Source organism: Callithrix jacchus, chromosome 3, assembly GCF_049354715.1.
Source record: "Callithrix jacchus isolate 240 chromosome 3, calJac240_pri, whole genome shotgun sequence".
In the NCBI taxonomy this organism is placed as follows: domain Eukaryota; kingdom Metazoa; phylum Chordata; class Mammalia; order Primates; family Cebidae; genus Callithrix; species Callithrix jacchus.
In genome coordinates this window covers 70431515-70452934 of record NC_133504.1, presented here as the reverse complement: position 1 = coordinate 70452934, position 21420 = coordinate 70431515, and the positions used below count along the sequence as shown (strand labels likewise).

The 21420-nt window shown below is 38.0% G+C and overlaps 1 long non-coding RNA gene across 1 annotated transcript in view; it reads right to left on the bottom strand.

The window, feature by feature from the left end:
- Positions 1–14134: 14134 nt before the first annotated feature.
- Positions 14135–21420, bottom strand: part of LOC118152203 (uncharacterized) — a 61619-nt gene continuing 54333 nt past the window's right edge. The window contains exons 3-4 of the long non-coding RNA XR_008480057.2: positions 19909–20059; positions 14135–15109 (exon numbers count right to left, since the gene is read on the bottom strand). This is a non-coding gene — a long non-coding RNA (uncharacterized LOC118152203). The remainder of the gene's footprint in view (positions 15110–19908; positions 20060–21420) is intronic.

Genomic DNA, 21420 nt, shown 5'->3' with positions numbered 1-21420 from the left:
AAAGAATGAAAGTTCATAAATACAGTGTATGTTGAGTATAAAGCGAGAAATATATTAACACCTAGATTATGTTTCTGTCTCCGAACAAATTCTTTATTATTTTCATTCTTTGATACAGGGTCTCACTCTGTCACTCAGGCTGTAGTGCAGTGGCACAATCACTGCAGCCTTGACCTCCTGGGATCAAGCAATCCTCTTGCCTCAGCCTCCCAAGTAGCTAGGACTGCAGGTGCACACCACCACACCTGGCTAATTGTTTCCTCAATTTTTTGTAGAACTGGGGTCTCGCTATATTGCCCAGGCTGGTCACAAACTCATGACCTCAAGTGGTCCTTCCATCTCTGTCTTCCAAAGTGTTGGGATTAACATGTAAGCCACCACACCCAGCCTGAACAGATTTATTTTTAACGTCTCTGAGTTCTAATGCATTTTGAGAATTGTAGTCAATCTCCTTTATTTTTATTTCAGTCTTCCTTATAGCAGCTGTGCATGTTTAGCATTTCATAAACAATTAAAACAACATGGATTAGGCTTCCAAACTGAATCATGAAATTTCAATAGATTTAAGGCTTATGAAAAAAGATTTATGCAATACAATTTGACACTTCCATTTCTAGTTATGGACAATGTAATACAAATATGACTTTCACAGATTATGTGAGGACTGTCAGCTTTAGCTGTACATTTTTAATATATTCAGACTAAATTAAAATAACCTGTTTCCAGCCTTTGAATTATTTAAATTTTCAGTTAAAAGCTGTATAGAGATGTAAGGAGAACCATTACTTTACTAAACATTTACTATATGCTAGCCAATATTCAATGGGCTTCACACATGGGGATCTATTTTTTGGTTTTTTTTTTTGAGATGGGGTTTTGCTCTTGTTACCCAGGCTGGAGTGCAATGGTGCAATCTCAGCTCACCGCAACCTCCACCTCCTGGGTTCAGGCAATTCTCCTGCCTCAGCCTCCCGAGTAGCTGGGATTACAGGCACGCACCACCATGCCCAGCTAATTTTTGTATTTTTAGTAGAGATGGGGTTTCACCATGTTGACCAGGATGGTCTCGATCTCTTGACCTCATGATCCACCCACCTCGGCCTCCCAAAGGGTGATCTATTTAATATTCAAGATCCTCTAGGATTGCTTACTGTACTTACCCTTGCTTTGTAGATGAGGAAGTTAAGTAAACTTGTCACGTTCAATACTGTTAAGTAGCATAGCTGGGATCCAAACCTAGCTCCCAAATTCACTCAACTGTTTGCTACAGTATTGTTTTTTATATCTGGCACATCCGTAAACATTTATTTACTTCTTATTCTCTATTATCTAAAAACAAAATCTTGTTGTTTTTTGTTTTTTTTTGAGACGGAGTTTCGCTCGTTACCCAGGCTGGAGTGCAATGGTGCGATCTCAGCTCACCGCAACCTCCGCCTCCTGGGTTCAGGCAGTTCTCCTGCCTCAGCCTCCTGAGTAGCTGGGATTACAGGCACGTGCCACAATGCCCAGATAATTTTTTGTATTTTTTTTTTTTTTTTTTTTAGTAGAGACAGGGATTCACCATGTTGACCAGGATGGTCTAGCTCTGTTGATCTCGTGATCCACCCGCCTCGGCCTCCCAATGTGCTGGGATTACAGGCTTGAGCCACCGCGCCCAGCCAAATAAAATCTTTTTTACAAAATTTTTCTTACTAGAAATGAATCAGTACATTACTCATAAAACTATTCTCTTTAAATGTATACACACAACTGAATAAATGAACATGTGTGCTCTTTACCCTTCTAGCTGAAATGAGTAAGAATTGTTTTGGAAAAAAAACTAATCTAATACTTAATTTCTCCACTATAGCTATACAGTAGTACATTTACAGAATTTCACAGTAGTATCTTGGAAAGTCATCTTTTTCTCAGATATTATAAGATTTAACTCTCTGATATTCAATTCCTATTACTTTGTATACATTCAAAAATTTTTTAACTGCATGCATTACCCATCCAAAACATTAAATTAAAAAGGAGAAATTTGGCCAGTTGCAGTGGCTCACGCCTGTAATCCTAGCAGTGTGGGAGGCCAAGGTGGGCGGACCACATGAGGTCCAGAGTTCAAGACCAGCCTGGCCAACATGGTAAAACCTCAACTCTACTAAACAGACAAAAATTAGCCAGGTATAAGGGTGCACCTCTAGTTCCCAGCTACTCAGGAGACAGACGCAGGAGGATCACCTGAGCCTAGGAGGTGGAAGTCAACATCACTTCACTGCACTCCAGCCTGGGTGACAAAGACCCCGTCTCAAAAACATAAGGAAAAAAAATGTAGAAATTTAAAAATAAATCAAATTAAAAATCTGAGGTATCTCAAAGGCCAGGAAGGCCAGTGTAGTTCAAACTTATTTGCGATCTTTCCCATATTTGTATACCTTCTGTACAATTATACATTCAATATTTTGATCAACTTGTATGTTTTTTATTTAAATATATATTTTAAAAAGAAATTTTTCATACGTAGAAAACTAGTATTACTTGCCATAAATAGAAAATGACTATAAATATATTTGCTTTTGTTTTTTTAATTTTTATTGGATTTTAGGTTTTGGGGTACATGAGCAGAGCATGCAAGACAGTTGCATAGGTACACACATGGCAGTGTGCTTTGCCTTTCTTCCCCCCTTCACCCACATTTGGCATCTCTCCCCAGGCTATCTCTCCCCACCTCCCCCTCCCACTGGCCCTCCCCCTTCCCCCCAATAGACCCCAGTGTTTAGTACTCCCCTTTCTGTGTCCATGTGTTCTCATTTTTCATCACCCACCTATGAGTGAGAATATGCGGTGTTTCATTTTCTGTTCTTGTGTCAGTTTGCTGAGGATGATGTTCTCCAGATTCATCCATGTCCCTACAAACGACACAAACTCATCATTTCTGATTGCTGCATAATATTCCATGGTGTATATGTGCCACATTTTTCCAATCCAGTCTATTATCAATGGGCATTTTGGTTGATTCCAGGTCTTTGCTATCATAAACAGTGCTGCAATGAACATTCGTATACATGTGTCCTTATAGTAGAACGATTTACAGACTTTTGGATATATACCCAGTAATGGGATTGCTGGGTCAAATGGAATTTCTATTTCTAAGGCCTTGAGGAATCGCCACACTGTCTTCCACAATGGTTGAACTAATTTACACTCCCACCAACAGTGTAAAAAGTGTTCCTTTTTCTCCACATCCTCTCCAGCATCTGTTGTCTCCAGATTTTTTAATGATCGCCATTCTAACTGGCGTGAGATGGTATCTCAATGTGGTTTTGATTTGCATCTCTCTGATGACCAGTGACGATGAGCATTTTTTCATATGATTGTTGGCCTCATATATGTCTTCTTTCGTAAAGTATCTGTTCATATCCTTTGCCCACTTTTGAATGGGCTTGTTTGTTTTTTTCCTATAAATCTGTTTGAGTTCTTTGTAAATTCTGGATATCAGCCCTTTGTCAGATGGGTAGACTGCGAAAATTTTTTCCCATTCTGTTGGTTGCCGATCCACTCTAGTGACTGTTTCTTTTGCCGTGCAGAAGCTGTGGAGTTTCATTAGGTCCCATTTGTCTATTTTGGCTTTTGTTGCCAATGCTTTTGGTGTTTTGGTCATGAAGACCTTGCCTACTCCTATGTCCTGGATAGTTTTGCCTAGATTTCCTTCTAGGGTTTTTATGGTGCCAGGTCTTATGTTTAAGTCTTTAATCCATCTGGAGTTAATTTTAGTGTAAGGTGTCCGGAAGGGGTCCAGTTTCTGCTTTCTGCACATGGCTAGCCAGTTTTCCCAACACCATTTGTTAAACATGGAATCCTTTCCCCATTGCTTGTTTTTGCCAGGTTTATCAAAGATTGTATAGTTGTATGTATGTTGTGTTGCCTCCGATGCCTCTGTTTTGTTCCATTGGTCTATATCTCTGTTTGGTACCAGTACCATGCTGTTTTGATTACCGTAGCCTTGTAGTATAGTTTGAAATCTGGTAGTGTGATGCCCCCCGCAGTGTTCTTTTTGCTTAGAATTGACTTGGCTATGCGGGCTCTCTTTTGGTTCCATATGAAGTTCATGGTGGTTTTTTCCAGTTCTGTGAAGAAAGTCAATGGTAGCTTGATGGGGATAGCGTTGATTCTGTAAATTACTTTGGGCAGTATAGCCATTTTCATGATATTAATTCTTCCTAACCATGAACATGGAATGTTTCTCCATCTGTTTGTGTCCTCTCTGATTTCGTTGAGCAGTGGTTTGTAGTTCTCCTTGAAGAGGTCTCTTACGTTCCTTGTGAGTTGTATTCCAAGGTATTTTATTCTTTTTGTAGCAATTGCGAATGGCAGTTCGCTCTTGATTTGGCTTTCTTTAAGTCTGTTATTGGTGTAGATGAATGCTTGTGATTTTTGCACATTGATTTTATATCCTGAGACTTTGCTGAAGTTGCTTATCAGTTTCAGGAGTTTTTGGGCTGAGGCAATGGGGTCTCCTAGGTACACTATCATGTCGTCTGCAAATAGAGACAATTTGGCTTCCACCTTTCCTATTTGAATACCCTTTATTTCTTTTTCTTGCCTGATTGCTCTGGCTAGAACTTCCAGTACTATATTGAATAGGAGTGGTGAGAGAGGGCATCCTTGTCTAGTGCCAGATTTCAAAGGGAATGCTTCCAGTTTTGCCCATTCAGTATGATATTGGCTGTTGGTTTGTCGTAAATAGCTTTTATTACTTTGAGATACGTTCCATCGATACCGAGTTTATTGAGGGCTTTTAGCATAAAGGGCTGTTGAATTTTGTCAAATGCCTTCTCTGTGTCAATTGAGATAATCATGTGGTTTTGTTTTTGGTTCTGTTTATGTGGTGAATTACGTTGATAGACTTCCGTATGTTGAACCAGCCTTGCATCCCCGGGATGAATCCTACTTGATCATGATGAATAAGTTTTTTGATTTGCTGTTGCAATCGGCTTGCCAATATTTTATTGAAGATTTTTGCATCTATGTTCATCATGGATATTGGCCTGAAGTTTTCTTTTCTCGTTGGGTCTCTGCCGGGTTTTGGTATCAGGATGATGTTGGTCTCATAAAACGATTTGGGAAGGCTTCCCTCTTTTTGGATTGTTTGAAATAGTTTTAGAAGGAATGGTACCAGCTCCTCCTTGTGTGTCTTGTAGAATTCGGCTGTGAACCCGTCTGTACCTGGGCTTTTTTTGTGTGGTAGGCTCTTAATTGCTGCCTCGACTTCTGATCTTGTTATTGGTCTATTCATAGTTTCAGCTTCCTCCTTGTTTAGGCTTGGGAGGACACAGGAGTCCAGGAATTTATCCATTTCTTCCAGGTTTACTAGTTTATGCGCATAGAGTTGTTTGTAATATTCTCTGATGATGGTTTGAATTTCTGTGTAATCTGTGGTGATTTCCGACCTTTCTCTCTGGCTGCCCTTAGTATTCTCTCCTTTATTTCAACCTTGTTGAATCTGACGATTATGTGCCTTGGGGTTGCTCTTCTTGCGGAATATCTTTGTGGTGTTCTCTGTATTTCCTGCAATTGAGTGTTGGCCTGTCTTGCTAGGTGGGGGAAGTTTTCCTGGATGATGTCCTGAAGAGTATTTTCCAGCTTGGATTCATTCTCTTCGTCCCCTTCTGGTACACCTATCAAACGTAGGTTAGATCTTTTCACATAGTCCCACATTTCTTGGAGACTTTGTTCATTCCTTTTTGCGCTTTTTTCTCTAATCTTGGTTTCTCGTTTTATTTCATTGAGTTGGTCTTCGACTTCAGATATTCTTTCTTCTGCTTGGTCAATTCGGCTATTGAAACTTGTGTTTGCTTCGCGAAGTTCTCGTATTGTGTTTTTCAGCTCCTTTAATTCATTCATATTCCTCTCTAAGTTATCCATTCTTGTTATCATTTCCTCGAATCTTTTTCCAAATCTTTTTTCAAGGTTCTTAGTTTCTTTGCATTGATTTAATACATGATCTTTTAGCTCACAAAAGTTTCTCATTATCCATCTTCTGAAGTCTAATTCCGTCATTTCGTCACAGTCATTCTCCGTCCAGCTTTGATCCCTTGCTGGTGAGGAGTTTTGGTCCTTTCTAGGAGGCGAGGTGTTCTGGTTTCGGGTGTTTTCCTCCTTTTTGGGCTGGTTTCTTCCCATCTTTGTGGATTTGTCTGCTGGTCGTCTGCGTAGTTGCTGACTTTTCGATTGGGTCTCTGAGTGGACACCCAGAATATTGATGATGAAGTATTTCTGTTGCTTGGTTTTCCTTCTACCAGTCTAGCCCCTTCGCTGTACGACTGCTGAGGTCCGCTCCAGACCCTGCTTGTCTGTGGTGCACCTCTAGCAGCTGTGGCACAGCGAGGGATGCTACCAGTTTCTTTTTCTGCTATCTTTGTCCCAGGATGATGCCTGCCTAATGTCAGTCTTTTGCATATAGAGGGGTCAGGGAGCTGCTTGAGGAGACAGTCTGTACTTTATAGGAGCTCAATTGCTGAGCTGTGAGCTCTGTTGTTCATTCAGGGCTGTTAGGCTGCTATGTTTGATTCTGCAGCAACAGAGCTCATTAAAAAACCCTTTTTTTTCCTCAAATGCTCTGTGTTGAGGGGTTTGGGCTTTATTTTTGGATGTCCGTTGAGGTCCTGCCCAGCTAGGACGCAGACTAACCACTGTTTGGCTGCCGAGGCTCCGCCCTGCTGTTGTGTGATTCGCCCTGTTCCTGCAGGCTCTGCTGTGGTCTCCGCCACGCCCTGCGACAGAGTCTCTCTGTTGTAGCAGGTTGCCTCGGCAACGGCAGGCTGCGTCAGCAGTGGGCGTGTATCTCAGTAGGGACGGGTTGCCTCGGCAACGGCAGGCTGTGTCAGCAGTGGGCGTGTATCTCAGTAGGGACGGGTTGCCTCGGCAACGGCAGGCTGAGTCAGCAGTGGGCATGTATCTCAGTAGGGACAGGTTGCCTCGGCACCGGCTGGCTGCGTCAGCAATGGGCATGTTTCTCAGTTGTGGCGGGTTGCCTCGGTAATGGTGGACGCCCCTCCCCCTCAGAGCGTCTCGGGCCGTCTGCCTGGGGCTTGTTTGAAATCGCGGTTTTGTTCGTCCCACTGGGCCAACCCTAACGCTCTGTCCCTGCAATCACCTGGCTGGCCCACTGTCCAAGTCTAACTCAGTCTCAAGTCCAGCCCTCTCACGTCTCCTGTTGCTGGTTCAACAGGGCACCCGGACAAGCGCGCCCTGTTGGGAGCGCTGGGTAGGGCCGGCCGCTGCCACCCCGGCTGCCGGCTTCGCCAGGCGGAGGTTCTGCCTGGCGTCCCGCGTCTCCTCTTCACTTGGGAATTTCCCCGTTCCATGGGCAACAAAGATCAGTCTGGAAATGCAGCTCAGACTCACCTTTCTGCGGACACAACGCGAGCTCCAATCCTGGGTTGTTCTCACAGCGCCATCTTGAGTCCTCCCCAATATATTTGCTTTTTAAACAAACAATTTCTTTAACCTTTAACAGTATTTTCATACATTCCAATGACTGGCACCTGGTTTCACTGTGTTAAAAGGAAACTATCACAGTTGGGGCATATGCAATATGAATGTGGAATCATATTTAAAATACAGTTGTGCAAATAACATTTATGGAACACTGCAGGAAGTTTGTTTTTTCTTTTACATATCTTAATTTTTCCTTTGGATCAAGCCAAACAAATGACCACTTAAGCAAGTATTTGTTGCTCTTGTAGAATTGCAATTGAGCATTATGCTAATAATTTCTCCTAAGGCCACTTTTTAAATGTAAATATCTTCATCGTACTGTTGAGTCAATGATCTAGCATGTAGTCTAGGATATGGTCCACTCCATTGCATAATTTCCTCTTTAAGATGACTTATCAGAGAAACAATTTCTGTCCTTAGTGGCAGGAAAAATTTGTGTCTTCTAAACAACGGGCTTGTGAGTGAATTTTTACTCAGGAACACTTGTTTGTGATCATGTTTCTTCCTTTGCTCTGTTTGCTAAAGGGACCAGAGATGATCCCTTCAATCTGCAAAGGAGCATATAATATTACATTTTAGGTGCTGACCTTGACCCCGAATTTCAAAACATTGCTGCCATATTTTCCTTTGATCTAAATGCTCTCAATTATTTATACTTAGCTTCTTGTGTTTTATAAGTTTTTGTAAGTCTCAAAACTTTTGTGGAACATGTATACACAGAATTTATATTCCATATGTACAGGTAGTATATATGCATGTGTAACCATTGTGATCAGTTTCTATTATTTATAACATATTTCAAAGTGTCCATGAAAAACAAGCAAAGTTAATAGTCATTATACATCATAAAAAATAAGACTACCCTGTCCTGACCTTTTTGCCTTACCCTGCCTGGTAGATTCTCTTAATCTGTTGGTTGTTGTATTATTCGGAGTTCTTCAGAGAAACAAAAGAAAGGAGTAGGGAGAGAAAGTGAGAGAGAGAGAGAGACAGAGAGAGAGAGAGAGAGAGAGAGAAAGAAAGACATTTAAGGAATTTGTCTCAGGTGACTGAGGCCTGGCAAGTCCGAAGTCTGCAGGTCAGGCCAGGGCTAGAGAGAGAGAGAGAGACAGAGAGAGAGAGAGAGAGAGAGAGAGAGAGAGAGAGAGAGAGAGAGAGAGAGAGAGAGAGAGAGAGAGAGAGAGAGAGAAAGAAAGACATTTAAGGAATTTGTCTCAGGTGACTGAGGCCTGGCAAGTCCGAAGTCTGCAGGTCAGGCCAGGGCTGGAGACACAGAGGAAAGTTGATGTTGCAGTCTTGAGTCTTAAGGCAGTCTAAAGTTAGAATTCCATCCTTCTCAGAGGAATCTCTGTTTTGTCTGTTAAGGCCTTTAGCTCATTATACAAGGTCCACCTACATTATGGAATGTGAGCTGCTTTACTCAAAGTCTACTGATTGAAATGTCAATCACATCTAAAACTACCCTTAAAGGACACCTAGACTGGTGTGTAACCAAACAGCTAGATACCACAACCTCCCCAAGTTGACAAGAAAATTAGCCATCTCAGCAGCTCATATGTAAATTTTAAATTTTAGAAACTGTGAACATTACAGATGACCAAGATTAACAAGTTGGTTTTGCTATCTTAAATCCTAAGTAGTGTGTCTTAAAATTTCAACGATTCTGTAAAGCTGAATATATCCTGAATAATTGTAAACAAAAGTATTTTTCCCATAATAAACACAATTCCACTGAGCAACAACACTACTAATGTAAAATAAAGACCCTTCTTTACACTAGTGAAGTGCAGTAGTGACAGGAGGGGAAAGGGTAGAACAAGGAGCTCAATCAATAACTGATTATGAAAAATCAATTTCGATAACTCACTACTTTCACACTAGCTGTAAGGTATTTAAAGGCTGAATTTGAATTTGTGGCCCACACAAAATATTGCAGTGTCCTACAACAGATGCCATTTGAGCTTTGGGAAAGAGAGCCTTGGCCTGACATCACAGTGCTGTGATGGCTTCCTTCCTACAGACAAGGAGCAGGAAAATTGAGAAAGTCACTACTGTAACCAGAAACAACATACTAATATCAAATATAAATTTGATAGTACTGCATCCATTACAGCAGTCTTCACATTCATGCCCAATTTCATTACAAAATTAGGATTGGAAACGGCTGGTATTCTGGCAGGTAGTTTTAGGGCACAATCAAAACCTCATGTCACCTGAGGTATTCTGAGCAAAATTCCAGATTGCCAAGAGCACCACCTAATTTGCCTATACAGTTACATATGTTTTCCACAAAGATAAAGAGTGCAACAGTGATATTTGCTTGCGTTTGGATATTACCCGATAAGTGGCTTCAAAGGACTTGTATTTTTTTCAATGTTCAAACAGTAGAATTCTGAGATCATCAGCTCTGTATTTGCTTTCTGGTCTGAGGGAAAAGTTGACCTTATGTTGTATTTAATTGCTCTGCCCACAGCACTTAAGGATTATTTGTAGCACATGTACTTTAAAAAACATTACCACCAAAACACTTAAAACAATTGCAATATGATACTGATTGTCACATCTTTGCTGTGTAGAAGTTCAAATGCAAAAAATTTATGATTGACCCTTTCAATGGTTACATATTGAATAATATCCAAGGTAATAACTATCCTTTAAGTATTCTATGTGCTTAGCCTTTTCTCATGTACATATGCATTGTCAGCAATGCCATCAGTCAACAGAAATTAGGAAGCATTACTTTGTCATGTGCACAAGGCACACATTGATAAACGGGACATGGCTCCTTGAGAATCTTATAGTTTTCTAAGGGAGAAAGAGAACTAATCAATTAAAATACAGCACGGTAATTGAGTATCATGAGCATTTGGGAAACTACAAATCTCTTAGTATGACCAGGGCACAGGGCTTAACATGAAGTATTATTAGAGCTGTACATGATAGTATAAGATTAGGAGGCATTATTGAAGGCCCAATTCTAAAGCATGATTTTGTAATGATACAAATCTAAATACTGTACCATAGCCATGCCATTCTAATTGTAATCGTTCTGGTTTTAACAGATGATGTAACTGGGGCTTAGAGACTTTTACCAAGCCAACACTGTTGAGCATTTTGTTTCACACAGAACAATGGCTCCCCAAATATATCTATATCATAATCCCTGAAACCTGTAAATATGTTGCCTCACATGACAAAGAAGACTTTGGAGATTAAATACATTTATTGAGATGGGAAGATTATCCAGGTGGGCCCAATAAGAGGGAGGCAGAAAAGTCAAGAGTCAGAGAAGGAGATGGAACAAGAGAAGCAGAGTTCAGTGTGGCAGGGAAGGATCCCCACAGCAAAGAAGGTGGGCAATACTAGAAGCTGGGAGAAGCAAGAAAGTGAATTCATCCTAGAACCTTCAGAAGTAAGACAGCCCTATGGACACCTTGACTTCTATGCTCTAAGATAATAAATGTGCATTGTCTTAAGCCAGTAGTATGCCAGCATTATTATAAGTGCTTTGCACGAATGAAATAATTTTAGCCTCACTAACATGAGTCAATTACTGCTTTTTATTATATGTGGTCTTCACAACAACCCTTATAATGTAGCTACTGGCTGTCTACCCATTTTGGAAGTGTAGAAACCAAGATACAAAGAATTAAAGTAATATGCCTAAGGCCATACACTTAATCATTGACAAAGCTTGAGTTTGATCCCAGGCAATCTAGGGTACATCTTGACTTGAAGTGTCTTCTTTTCCACATTCACACACTCACACTTATTATATGTCAAAGACAGTGTCTTCATCTGTGTTTTCCCCTGAAAAAGCAGAGCCTAAGAAAAGCTTTCATGTGCAAGTAGTTCATTTTGAGTATTGATCCTAAGAAGCAGGAATAGGGGACTTGGATTAATGAAAATAGAAGAAGGAGAAGCCAGTCCAAGGATTTATGAGCAAGCTGTACTCATTGATAACTAGGGTCTCATTCCACAAGATAATGTCTAAGGAGTGTGGAGATGGCATCTCAGAATTGCCTACTCAAGGAACAGAAAAGGGAAACATTTATTTGCCAGCTTTTATCTCCCATTGATCCAACGTTCTGTACTCAGTGTTAACTTTTCACACTTTCAGGGCTACATATACACCAGATGAGATGAGTGGGTTTCTAAGGTCTTCAACTTGGAGGGAGCTGAGAAGCCTCATGGTGATGGATACTAAATTCAGCCAGGGTGAGGATCTGTCAAGTTACACCTGCCCCAGTTGAGTGCCCTGGCAATAGCTGGAGAAATAACTGTGAGCTGTAAAAACATAAGAGCATCAGCGGGACATGGTGGCTCACACCTGTAATCCCAGCGCTTTGGGAGACCAAAGCAGGTGGATCACCTGAGGTCAGGCATTCAAGACCAGCTTGCTTAACATGGTGAAACCCCATCCCTACTAAAAATACAATAAATTAGCTGGGTGTGGTCGCAGGAGTCTATAATCCCAACTACTCGGGAGGTTGAGGCGGGAGAATCACTTGAACCCAGGAGGCAGAGGTTGCAGTGAGCCAAAATCATGCCATTGCACTCCAGCCTAGGCAACAAGAATGAAACTCTCTCAAAAAAAAAAAAAAAAGAAAGAAAAAGAAAAGTAAGAGCATAAAAGGAGTCTAACACAGCTGGTCCTTGGATTTCAAAGTCCAAATTTTTTCCATTGTATCATGATGCATCTCCTCAAGTAATCACTTGTTTTTGCACTAAGTTCTGACGTCTCGAAAGATTAGGTTTCTGCCATGATAGTGACCAATAAAACATACTGTTCTTGTATATCCCATGAAAGGTAGATAATGCGGTTTTATATGGATTACTTTTGTCTCACTAAATGAATATCAAATTTCTAGAAAGTGGATATAGTAACATTTACCACTTTTGTTCTTTTCACAATATCCAATTCAATAATGGACTTAAAATAGGAACACAAAAAATATGCACTGATTAGTACTCATTTGAATTTCAACCTTTCAGATATTAGTTTTATTAGTAATTACTGCCAAAATGTAAATAGCCCCACTAGGGATTTTAGAAAATGCTTTCTTCATGTTTTAACGCACCTTTCAAATCTGTTGTCATTCTTTCTTCTTTTAATAGCTTAATGCTTTTCATCCAAATAGAGCATATAATTTGACTTCTGTCATTAGACAAGAGAATTACCAAGGACCAAACCTAGAAATCCTGAAAAATGTTTCTGTCCAAATGGATCACACAATTCAAAATGAACAAAGTAAAGTTTTAAGAAATCCTAAGTATAATTACATATTTATATATTTGTCATTTTTATAGAGAATACATTTTATCAATTGGACAGCATATACAGTACAAAGAATGACAGCATTATAGTGTGGGTTAATATGGTTATGACTCTATGTTATTAATTTGAGGCCAATTACATAGATATAATAGAAACTAAATAGATTGTGATATATTATTATTTTATGTATCTGGCCAGTAAGTGAAAGCCAGCCAAGTATTTTGTAACTTAGCAGCATAGGGAACTATCTCAGGATATAGCACTCTTTATTTACCTCATCTCAAAGGCAAAAACATTTCCATGAAGAAATATCCATACTAAAATAAATACAGAAAGTAGATTTTGTTGGATATAATTATTTGAATTTGCTTGATATTTTTCTATCTTTTCTTGGTTATAACACCTGTGAAAATGGTGTTTTAGTTTTGGTATAAAATAAGGCAAAAAAGGTTCCACTGGGAATCACCATCATTTGTTATCACAAAAATTAAAATTAAGTATTACACTAAAAATGTCTGCCATTTGGAAGACAGTAATCTGCAAAATTGACTATAGCACAATGAAAATTTATTCTTGAGTATGGTTTTGTTTAATGGATAATTGTATGTAAGTAATTTTCTATACATATGTATCATACAGTAATTACTTTTGATAATCACTATTTTAAAGTCATTTAAAGTTATAAATAACATTAAAAAGTATTATTTTTCACTTTATCTGTATTTAATAGAAAAGTTTCTTAGAGCATAATTCTAGAAAAGTATTACAAAAAAAGTTTTTTTATGTAATTAACACTTGGTAAGGATAAATCATATACTTAGAATTTTGGAGGTTTAGGATTGTGTGAGACTCATTAATCATGATCAAGTGCACCTTGAAAAAAACATTCTATGCCAATGAAAAGAACTATTCAACTATGGTAATAAATCATCAATTCACAAGGAAATGTGGAAGTCTCAGTTTTTATGGGCTCATTGGAAAGACCTGCATGCCATAAACATATATATTTGGTGTTTGGGGTTACTGCTTTTAAAAATACGGGGAAAGAACAAAAAACAATATGTCAAATCAAAAAGATAATACAAGGTTCCAAATTTTTAACATCATAGATTCATAAGCTTCTTAAAAAAGGCATGAATCTTTAAAGATGGATCTTTGGAGGCCCAATACAAATAATAGAGAAAAGAAATTTAAAACCTGTTTATTCAAAACAATCCTATATTTGAAATATGATATACTTAAAAATTAAGCATTTTTTTTAATATTTCATTAGGAGACAAGTAACTATCACACTGAAGTTTCGAGTTGCAAGTTATATGTAGAAGCTTTCTATTCATACTGATGCTATTTTTTTTTCACTCCTTAGCATCTTCTATACTTTGAATATATCCCCCTAAAGGCCAGTGCTGGAAACTTGAACCCCAATGCAATAGTGTTGGAAGCTAAGGCCTAATGAAAGGGGATTAGACCATGAGGGCTCCATCCTTATCAACTTATGGCAACTTATGGCAAGAGTGTGTTCATTATAAATGGGCAAGTTTTGCCCTCTGCTCTCTGTATTGCCCTCTCTCATCTTCTCTCTTACTCTTTTGTCTTTTCCATAGGGTGCCACTGCAAGAAAGGCCTCACCACATGCTAGGCCCTCTATCTCAGACTTCCCTGCATTCAGGACTATGACCCAACAAATATCTGTTCATCATCAATTACTCCACCTCAGGTATTCAGTTATAGTAGCAGAAAACAGACAAAAATAACATCCTATATTTTCCATGTTCCTACAGTGCAATTTCAGAGAACGGCTTCCAATTTCTAAACACCAGTGAGCATGTACTAGAAAGTAATACTCAGTCAATCTTCCGGAATGCTGGGAACACCAGGTAAAATGTGTGAAACACAACATACAGCAGCTTACCCTTTACTGGCCCATATCTGGCTGGCTGAAATTACAACATGACATTTATCTTGCAGGAATATTGTCTCTACCATCTGTGTCAAATAATCCAATTACTAACAACAGTAAAAGGTATGCAACTAATATCAGGAATGATATTAGACCATGAACAACCTTAGGTCTGTCATATTGGGAAGCAAGACCAAAAGAGGAGATCAAAACCCAAATAAATGTAAAACAGAAACCTTCACAACACGAAGACTTAGCCATCCAACATCCCATCCAATAACTAAAATAAACAAAGCATCCATTTATCATGTTACAGTGTCTGGAATTCTTACTGGCATAGTTTCTGACAGTTTTCGGAGATATTTCCTTTGTTCACTCACACCAAATAATCTCAAAGCAGATGGATGATGATCAGCCAGGATTAGGTAGAAATATTTATTCCCATTAACCTGTTAACAGATAAATATGTCAGTAATGCCATGTAGTACCATTTGATTCAAGGGAATAGAAAGACATAATTCTTCAGTTAAAAAATTTTCCAGTACATGTTATTTGTTCTTTTAAAAGCATATTTTCTTTTCAGTATAGATATACTTTCATCACATACTTTTCTTCCAGAATGTACTTGAGGGTTGTTTTTCAAACTTCCTATTATAATTATTTGCGGGTTCTCAGCTGAGTGGTGTGCTGAAATCCCAGAAGGAAAAAACATGGGCAAAAGGAAGAAAGTGGGGACAGAGCCAAGGGTAAGAGATAAACCCTGCTTTAATGATAACCTGAGTTAACTTGGCCAACAGCTCAAATCAAAATGTACAAAGTAGTTTTGTAAGCTAAGTTCAGACTGGGCCTTCACTGGTCAATGGACACTGTTACATGAGGGTAACCCAGGCTTTTACAAGACTACAGTCAGTCACGGGGGAACTGGAAGGGATGGCTGTTACTCAGGAAATGTAGGGGAAGAGGCCAAATCTACAATGGTCTCTGCAACAGAAAGTAGGGTCAATGGATCAAGTCCATAATATGTCTGTGTGTGTACTCAACATGAAAACAGGACATCAAAGGCCTAATTTTAGATGAAGAGTCTGATATTTTGGTTAAGCCCACAGAGTGAACAAAGTCCAGCATTTAGAGAGTCCCTAAGGCCATTGTAGGCCCAGAGTGTTTTGTGAAAGGTGCCAGTCTGGAGGGCAAGAGCAAATACACAATTGATTTCTTAAATTGAAATAATGGAAAAGTGACAAAGATCCAGAAGTAGGTTTATTAGGGTTTACCTTGAATCTTATGATATTCAGGGACTCCTCACCTGCACAGACCCCTTCTACAGATATAGGAGGAAGCCTAGCAATATGTTCCTGTGATCATAGGTTTCTGGAATATTTACCAGTATAAAATAAAATAATTATAACATCAGAAGAAACTTGGAAAGACCCTTAGATTAGGAATGTCTCACTAAATCAAGTGAGGAAAAAAGGACTTCTGATAGGAAGAGTGCTTTCTTGTATTGACATATTTAATAAAAATAATAAAGGAGCTTACTCTGTGACCCAGGCTGCAGTGCACTGGTGTGATCATGGCTCATTGCAGCCTTGACCTCCTAGGCTCAAGCAGTTCTCTCACCTGGGCCTCCTGAGTAGCTAGGACCACAGGTACATGCTGTTATGCCAGGCTTTTTTGTCGTTGTTGCAGAAATTGGGTCTCACTGTGATGCCCAGACTGGTCTCAGACTCCTAGGCTTAAGCAAATCTCCCATCTTGGCCTCCCAAAGTGCTAGAATTACAAGCATGAGTTTTACACCATGCCCAACCAAGAGTTTTCTATCCTCTCTAAATTTATCTTTTAAAAACTTTCTATTGTTTTTGTATACACAAACCTATGATAGAATGTCTCCCAGTTTTACAGTAATCTTAAAAACTGATGAAAAATAATGAATTGGTCAGATAAGGGTTTTTTCTAAACTTTTGGTAACATATACTTTCTAAACTATCAATATACATCGTTGGCAGTTTAGAAAAACCTCTTTCAGAAATATATATATATATTCTTTTTGTGTATATATAATTAACCACACTAGAGGAAGTATTGGGTTATCCTTCCATTCTCTCTGTTGTAAACATAACAAAAATTGTTTTCATTTAAAGCATAGGCAGGCCAAAAAATGTAAGAAACAGTACATATATATATATATATATATATATATATATATATGTCAGGCAGTTAATTAATGAAATATTATGTTATATTCATGAATTTGTGATGATTATAATGATTTTTGTTTTCTTAAGTTAGTTACTTTTTGTAGTTTCTTTTTTATTCTAAATAATTACTTTATACCTAACTTTTAAATATGTCAACAGATGCAGAAAAAGCTTTTGATAAAATTCAACCTCCCTTCATGATAAAAAAACCCTCAAGAAACTAGGCATTAAAGGAACATATCTGAAAATAATAAGATCTATTTATGACTAAACTACAGCCCAACATTATACTGAATGGGCAAAAACTGGAAGCATTCCCTTTGACACGTGGAATAAGACAAGGATGCTCATTCTTAACATTCCTATTCAACATAACACTGAAAGTCCTTACCAGAACGCTCAATCAAGAGAAAGAAATAAAATGTATATGAATAGGAAAAGAAGAATTCAAAGTACCTCTCTTTACTGGTGATATGATTCTATACCCAGAAAACCCTAAAAATTCCACCAAAAGGCTCCCAGAACTGTTAAACAACTTCAGTAAAGTTTCAGAATCAAAAACAATATAAAAAAATTACTAGCAGTTCTATACACCAATAATGTTCAAGCTGAGAGCCAAATCAAGAACAAATCCCATTTACAATACCGCAAAAAATAAAATTTCCTAGAAATACAGCTAACCAAAAAGGTGAAAGATCTTTATAAGAAGAAATACAGAACACTGCTAAAAGAAATAAAAAATGGCACAAACAACTGAAAAAACTTTCCATGCTCATGAGTTGGAAAAATCATGGCCATACTGCCCAAAGGAATCTATAGATTCAACACTATTCCTATTAAGCCACTAATGCCACTTTTTACAGAACTAGAAAAAGCTATTCTAAAATTTATATGAAACCCAAAAAGAGCCTGAATAGGTACAGCAATCCTAAGCAAAAATAACAATGCCTGAAGCACCACATTATCCAACTTCAAACCATAGTATAAGGCTACAGTAACCAAAAGAGCATGGAGCATGGTTTTTGGAAAAAACCGTGAAAAACAGTCATACAGACTAATGGAATAGAATAGAGAACTCAGAAATAAAGCCACACTCGTATGTCTGTCTGATATTTGACAGTCAACAAAAATAAGCAATGAGGAAAGGACTCCCTATTCAATAAACAGTGCCAGGATAGCTGCCTAGTAACATGCAGAAGAATGAAACTGGAACCCTATCTTTCACCATATACAAAAATTAACTCAAGATGAACCAAAGATTTAAATGTAAGACCTCAAATATAAGACTCCCTAAAGAAAACCTAGGAAAAACCATTCTGGTCATTGGCCTAGGAAAATAATTTATGATTAAGTCCTCAAAAGCAATTGCAACAAAAACAAAAATTAGTAAGTGGGACTTGGTTAGACTAAAGAATTTCTGCATAGCAAAAGAAACTCTCAACAGAGTAAAAGACAACCTACAGAATGGGAGAAAATATTATCAGACTATGCATCTGATAAAGATCTAATATTCAGAATATAAAAGGACCTTAAATAATTGAATAATTTTTAAAACCCATTTTTAAAAATGGGCAAAAGACATGAACAGAGAGTTCTTGAAAAACCTACAAGTGGCCAATAAACATATGAAAAAAATATTCAGCATCACTAATCATCAGAGAAATGTAAATCCAAAGCAAAATGTGATAGTATCTCATATCAATCAGAATGGCTATTATTAAAAAATTAAAAACAACAACAACAAATGCTGGTGAGGGTTCAGAGAAAAAGGAATGTAAATTAGTTCAACCACTGCAGAATACAGTTTGGAGATTTCTCAAAAAACTTAACACAGAACTACCATTCAACACAGAAATCCCATTACTATATATAGATCTGAAAGAAAATAAAGTATGCACCTGTATGTTCATCACAGTGCTATTCATTATAGCAAGGATATGTAATCAACCTAGGTGCCTACTAGTTGTGGACTGGATTAAAAAAAATTGTGTGTATACACCATGAAATACTATGCAGTCATTAAAGAAGAATGAAATCATTCTTTCAAGCAGCATGAATTCCGCTGGAACGAATTATCCTAAGTGAATTAATACAGGAACAGAAAACCAAATACCACATGTTCTCACTTATAAGTGGAAGCAGACAGTGGGTACTCATGGACATAAAGATGGTGAAAATATACAATGGGGACTACTGGGGGAAAGAGAAGACGGAGGGGAAAGAGTTGAAAACTACTGGGTACTAGTCTCAGTACCTAGGTGATGACATCAATCATACCACAAACCTTAGCATCATGCAATCTATTGCATATTTCTATAATAAAATGTGAAATTATTTTTAAAAACGAAATGAACAACCAGCAACTTGGAAGGAACAAAAAAAAAAATGGCACAAGCACCACAAAGAAGCAGTAAACCAAAAAGGTGAGAGTTACCAGACTTTAGACTTTAGCCAATGACTGATGCTTACAATGATAGAAAAGTGGAGTGTGTGACTCAGGAATGAGGATCCCTTTCTAGTTCTCAGACCTTCTTTCAACACGGAGAGACGGCTGAATGCTGTTGTATAAAGGTACCTAAGTCATCCCAGCAAAAGGTATCCCATTTTTAGGGTAGGAATATAAATTCCAAACCTCACCAGCGACTTTGCAATGTAGAAGCCCTCCTTTCATCAACAAGATTATAAATCACAATTGGTTGATTAATAAGAAAAAAATAAAATAAATTGGTGACTCATAAATATGAGACACATTTTCAACATTTTACTATAATTTGCAATGTCTAAATATGCATTTAATGATCAGTTATTTGATATAGTGTCAAAGGATTTCCTCTGAGTATAGGTCACTGATTATATTCCTATATGTAATAGTGAGTTCCATATAAAATTGCCAACTTTCAACCACTTATGATTTTAAAAGATGGGAATTTCATAAAGTTCATCTGGACCTACAAAACAGCAATTTTTATGCCTTGCATCTAATTTAATTCTTGACACTTTGATTTTTGCCATCTTTAAAACACAGTAAAGTTACTTTTCTTAGAAAAACTGACCTTAGATTTTCTTATATAGGTTAGCTGGTACTTCTGTCTCACAGCTCTTAAGATTCTTTGCTTTGCCTTAACTTTGGATAACCTGATGACAATGTGCCTAGGCGAAGATTTTTTGCAATGAATTTCCCAGCTGTTCTTGTGCTTCCTGTATCTGGATAAAGAACAGAAATAGACAATGTAAGGTCACACCTCAAGGAACTGGAGAAACAAGAACAAACCAAACCCAAATCCAGCAGAAGAAAGGAAATAACCAAGATCAGAAACAAACAAACAAACAAAATATATATATAAAAGAGAAATTAATCTGCTTCCTAAGGAATTTGTGTATGAAACAACTGATTTTTTTCAAATAAGTACATAACATAAAAATTTACAGGAGAAAAGGTGCACAAAAGTGTCAAAGAGGAGTTGGCTTGCAGGAAGCTTGCAGGTTCTCTGAGCCATCATCAGTATGTTTTACAGAGAACACTGACTAATTGACAGGTCGGTTAGGAGACCAGTGAAGAGATCTCTTGCCAGAATTGGTCAATATTATCTCCAGCACTGGAGGAAATTGAGCGTGGTTGGCAAAGGTTTCCGTTTTCAATTTCTTTGGAGTCGGGAAGCCTAGGATTGGCAGTTTCATGTGAACAAAAAGGCCAAACAATGGAACCAATTAATTTGATTCTCTCATTCAATGATAGACATCATCCACATGGTAATCTAGTTCACCTGTGAGGTGTGTCCACAGTGTGAGGCAAACTCCTAAGTAGCCCAAGGATAGATATCTCATTATGATACTAATCTCACCATAAACTGTGTGAGCACAGAGTATTTCCAATTTACTGTATCTTTCACCTTTTTTATTTTCCTTAGCTCTTCTCTTTAAAAGTTAATTGAAAAGTATAAAGCATATATTAAGGTGGAAAATCATTATGATTCAAAAAAGTGAGAAAGTCCAGGACACTTAGAGATATATATTGTATTCACAAAGAAATGTACACAATTTTCATGATCAATCCAATTAGTTATGTGTGTATTAAGTTTTCTTTGTAAGAAAAAAAACAGAGTTAAGGCAGAGTATTGCTATTTCCACAGAGTTCTAGGCCTAGCCCCATCTCCATACTCTCTGAAGAGATGGTATAACAACCCCAACAGAATATTTTGACTGTTTATCTGAGAGGGCAAGAAGAATCTAAGGGCTGAAACATCACCTTATGACAGACACTCTGCAATGAACAAATCAATTCAATATATATTTTGCTGTAGGATCAAAGTTGGAAGTCACTGACTTCAAAATCCTAATATCAGTCATTTCTGCTTTTGCCAGCAAGCAGATATATCCCTGGAGTCCAGCCCCTCAGGTGTGAGCACATCATAATATAAAAATCTGTCAAAATCTCTAGTTTTCTATATGGAAAAATAAACCCCAGAAGCCAAATAACTATCCGTCAGTGTTACACCATATCTTTGACTTTGCTACAGACTATAGGTATTACTAGCAATTTCTATGCCTACCAAATTAAAGTAGGA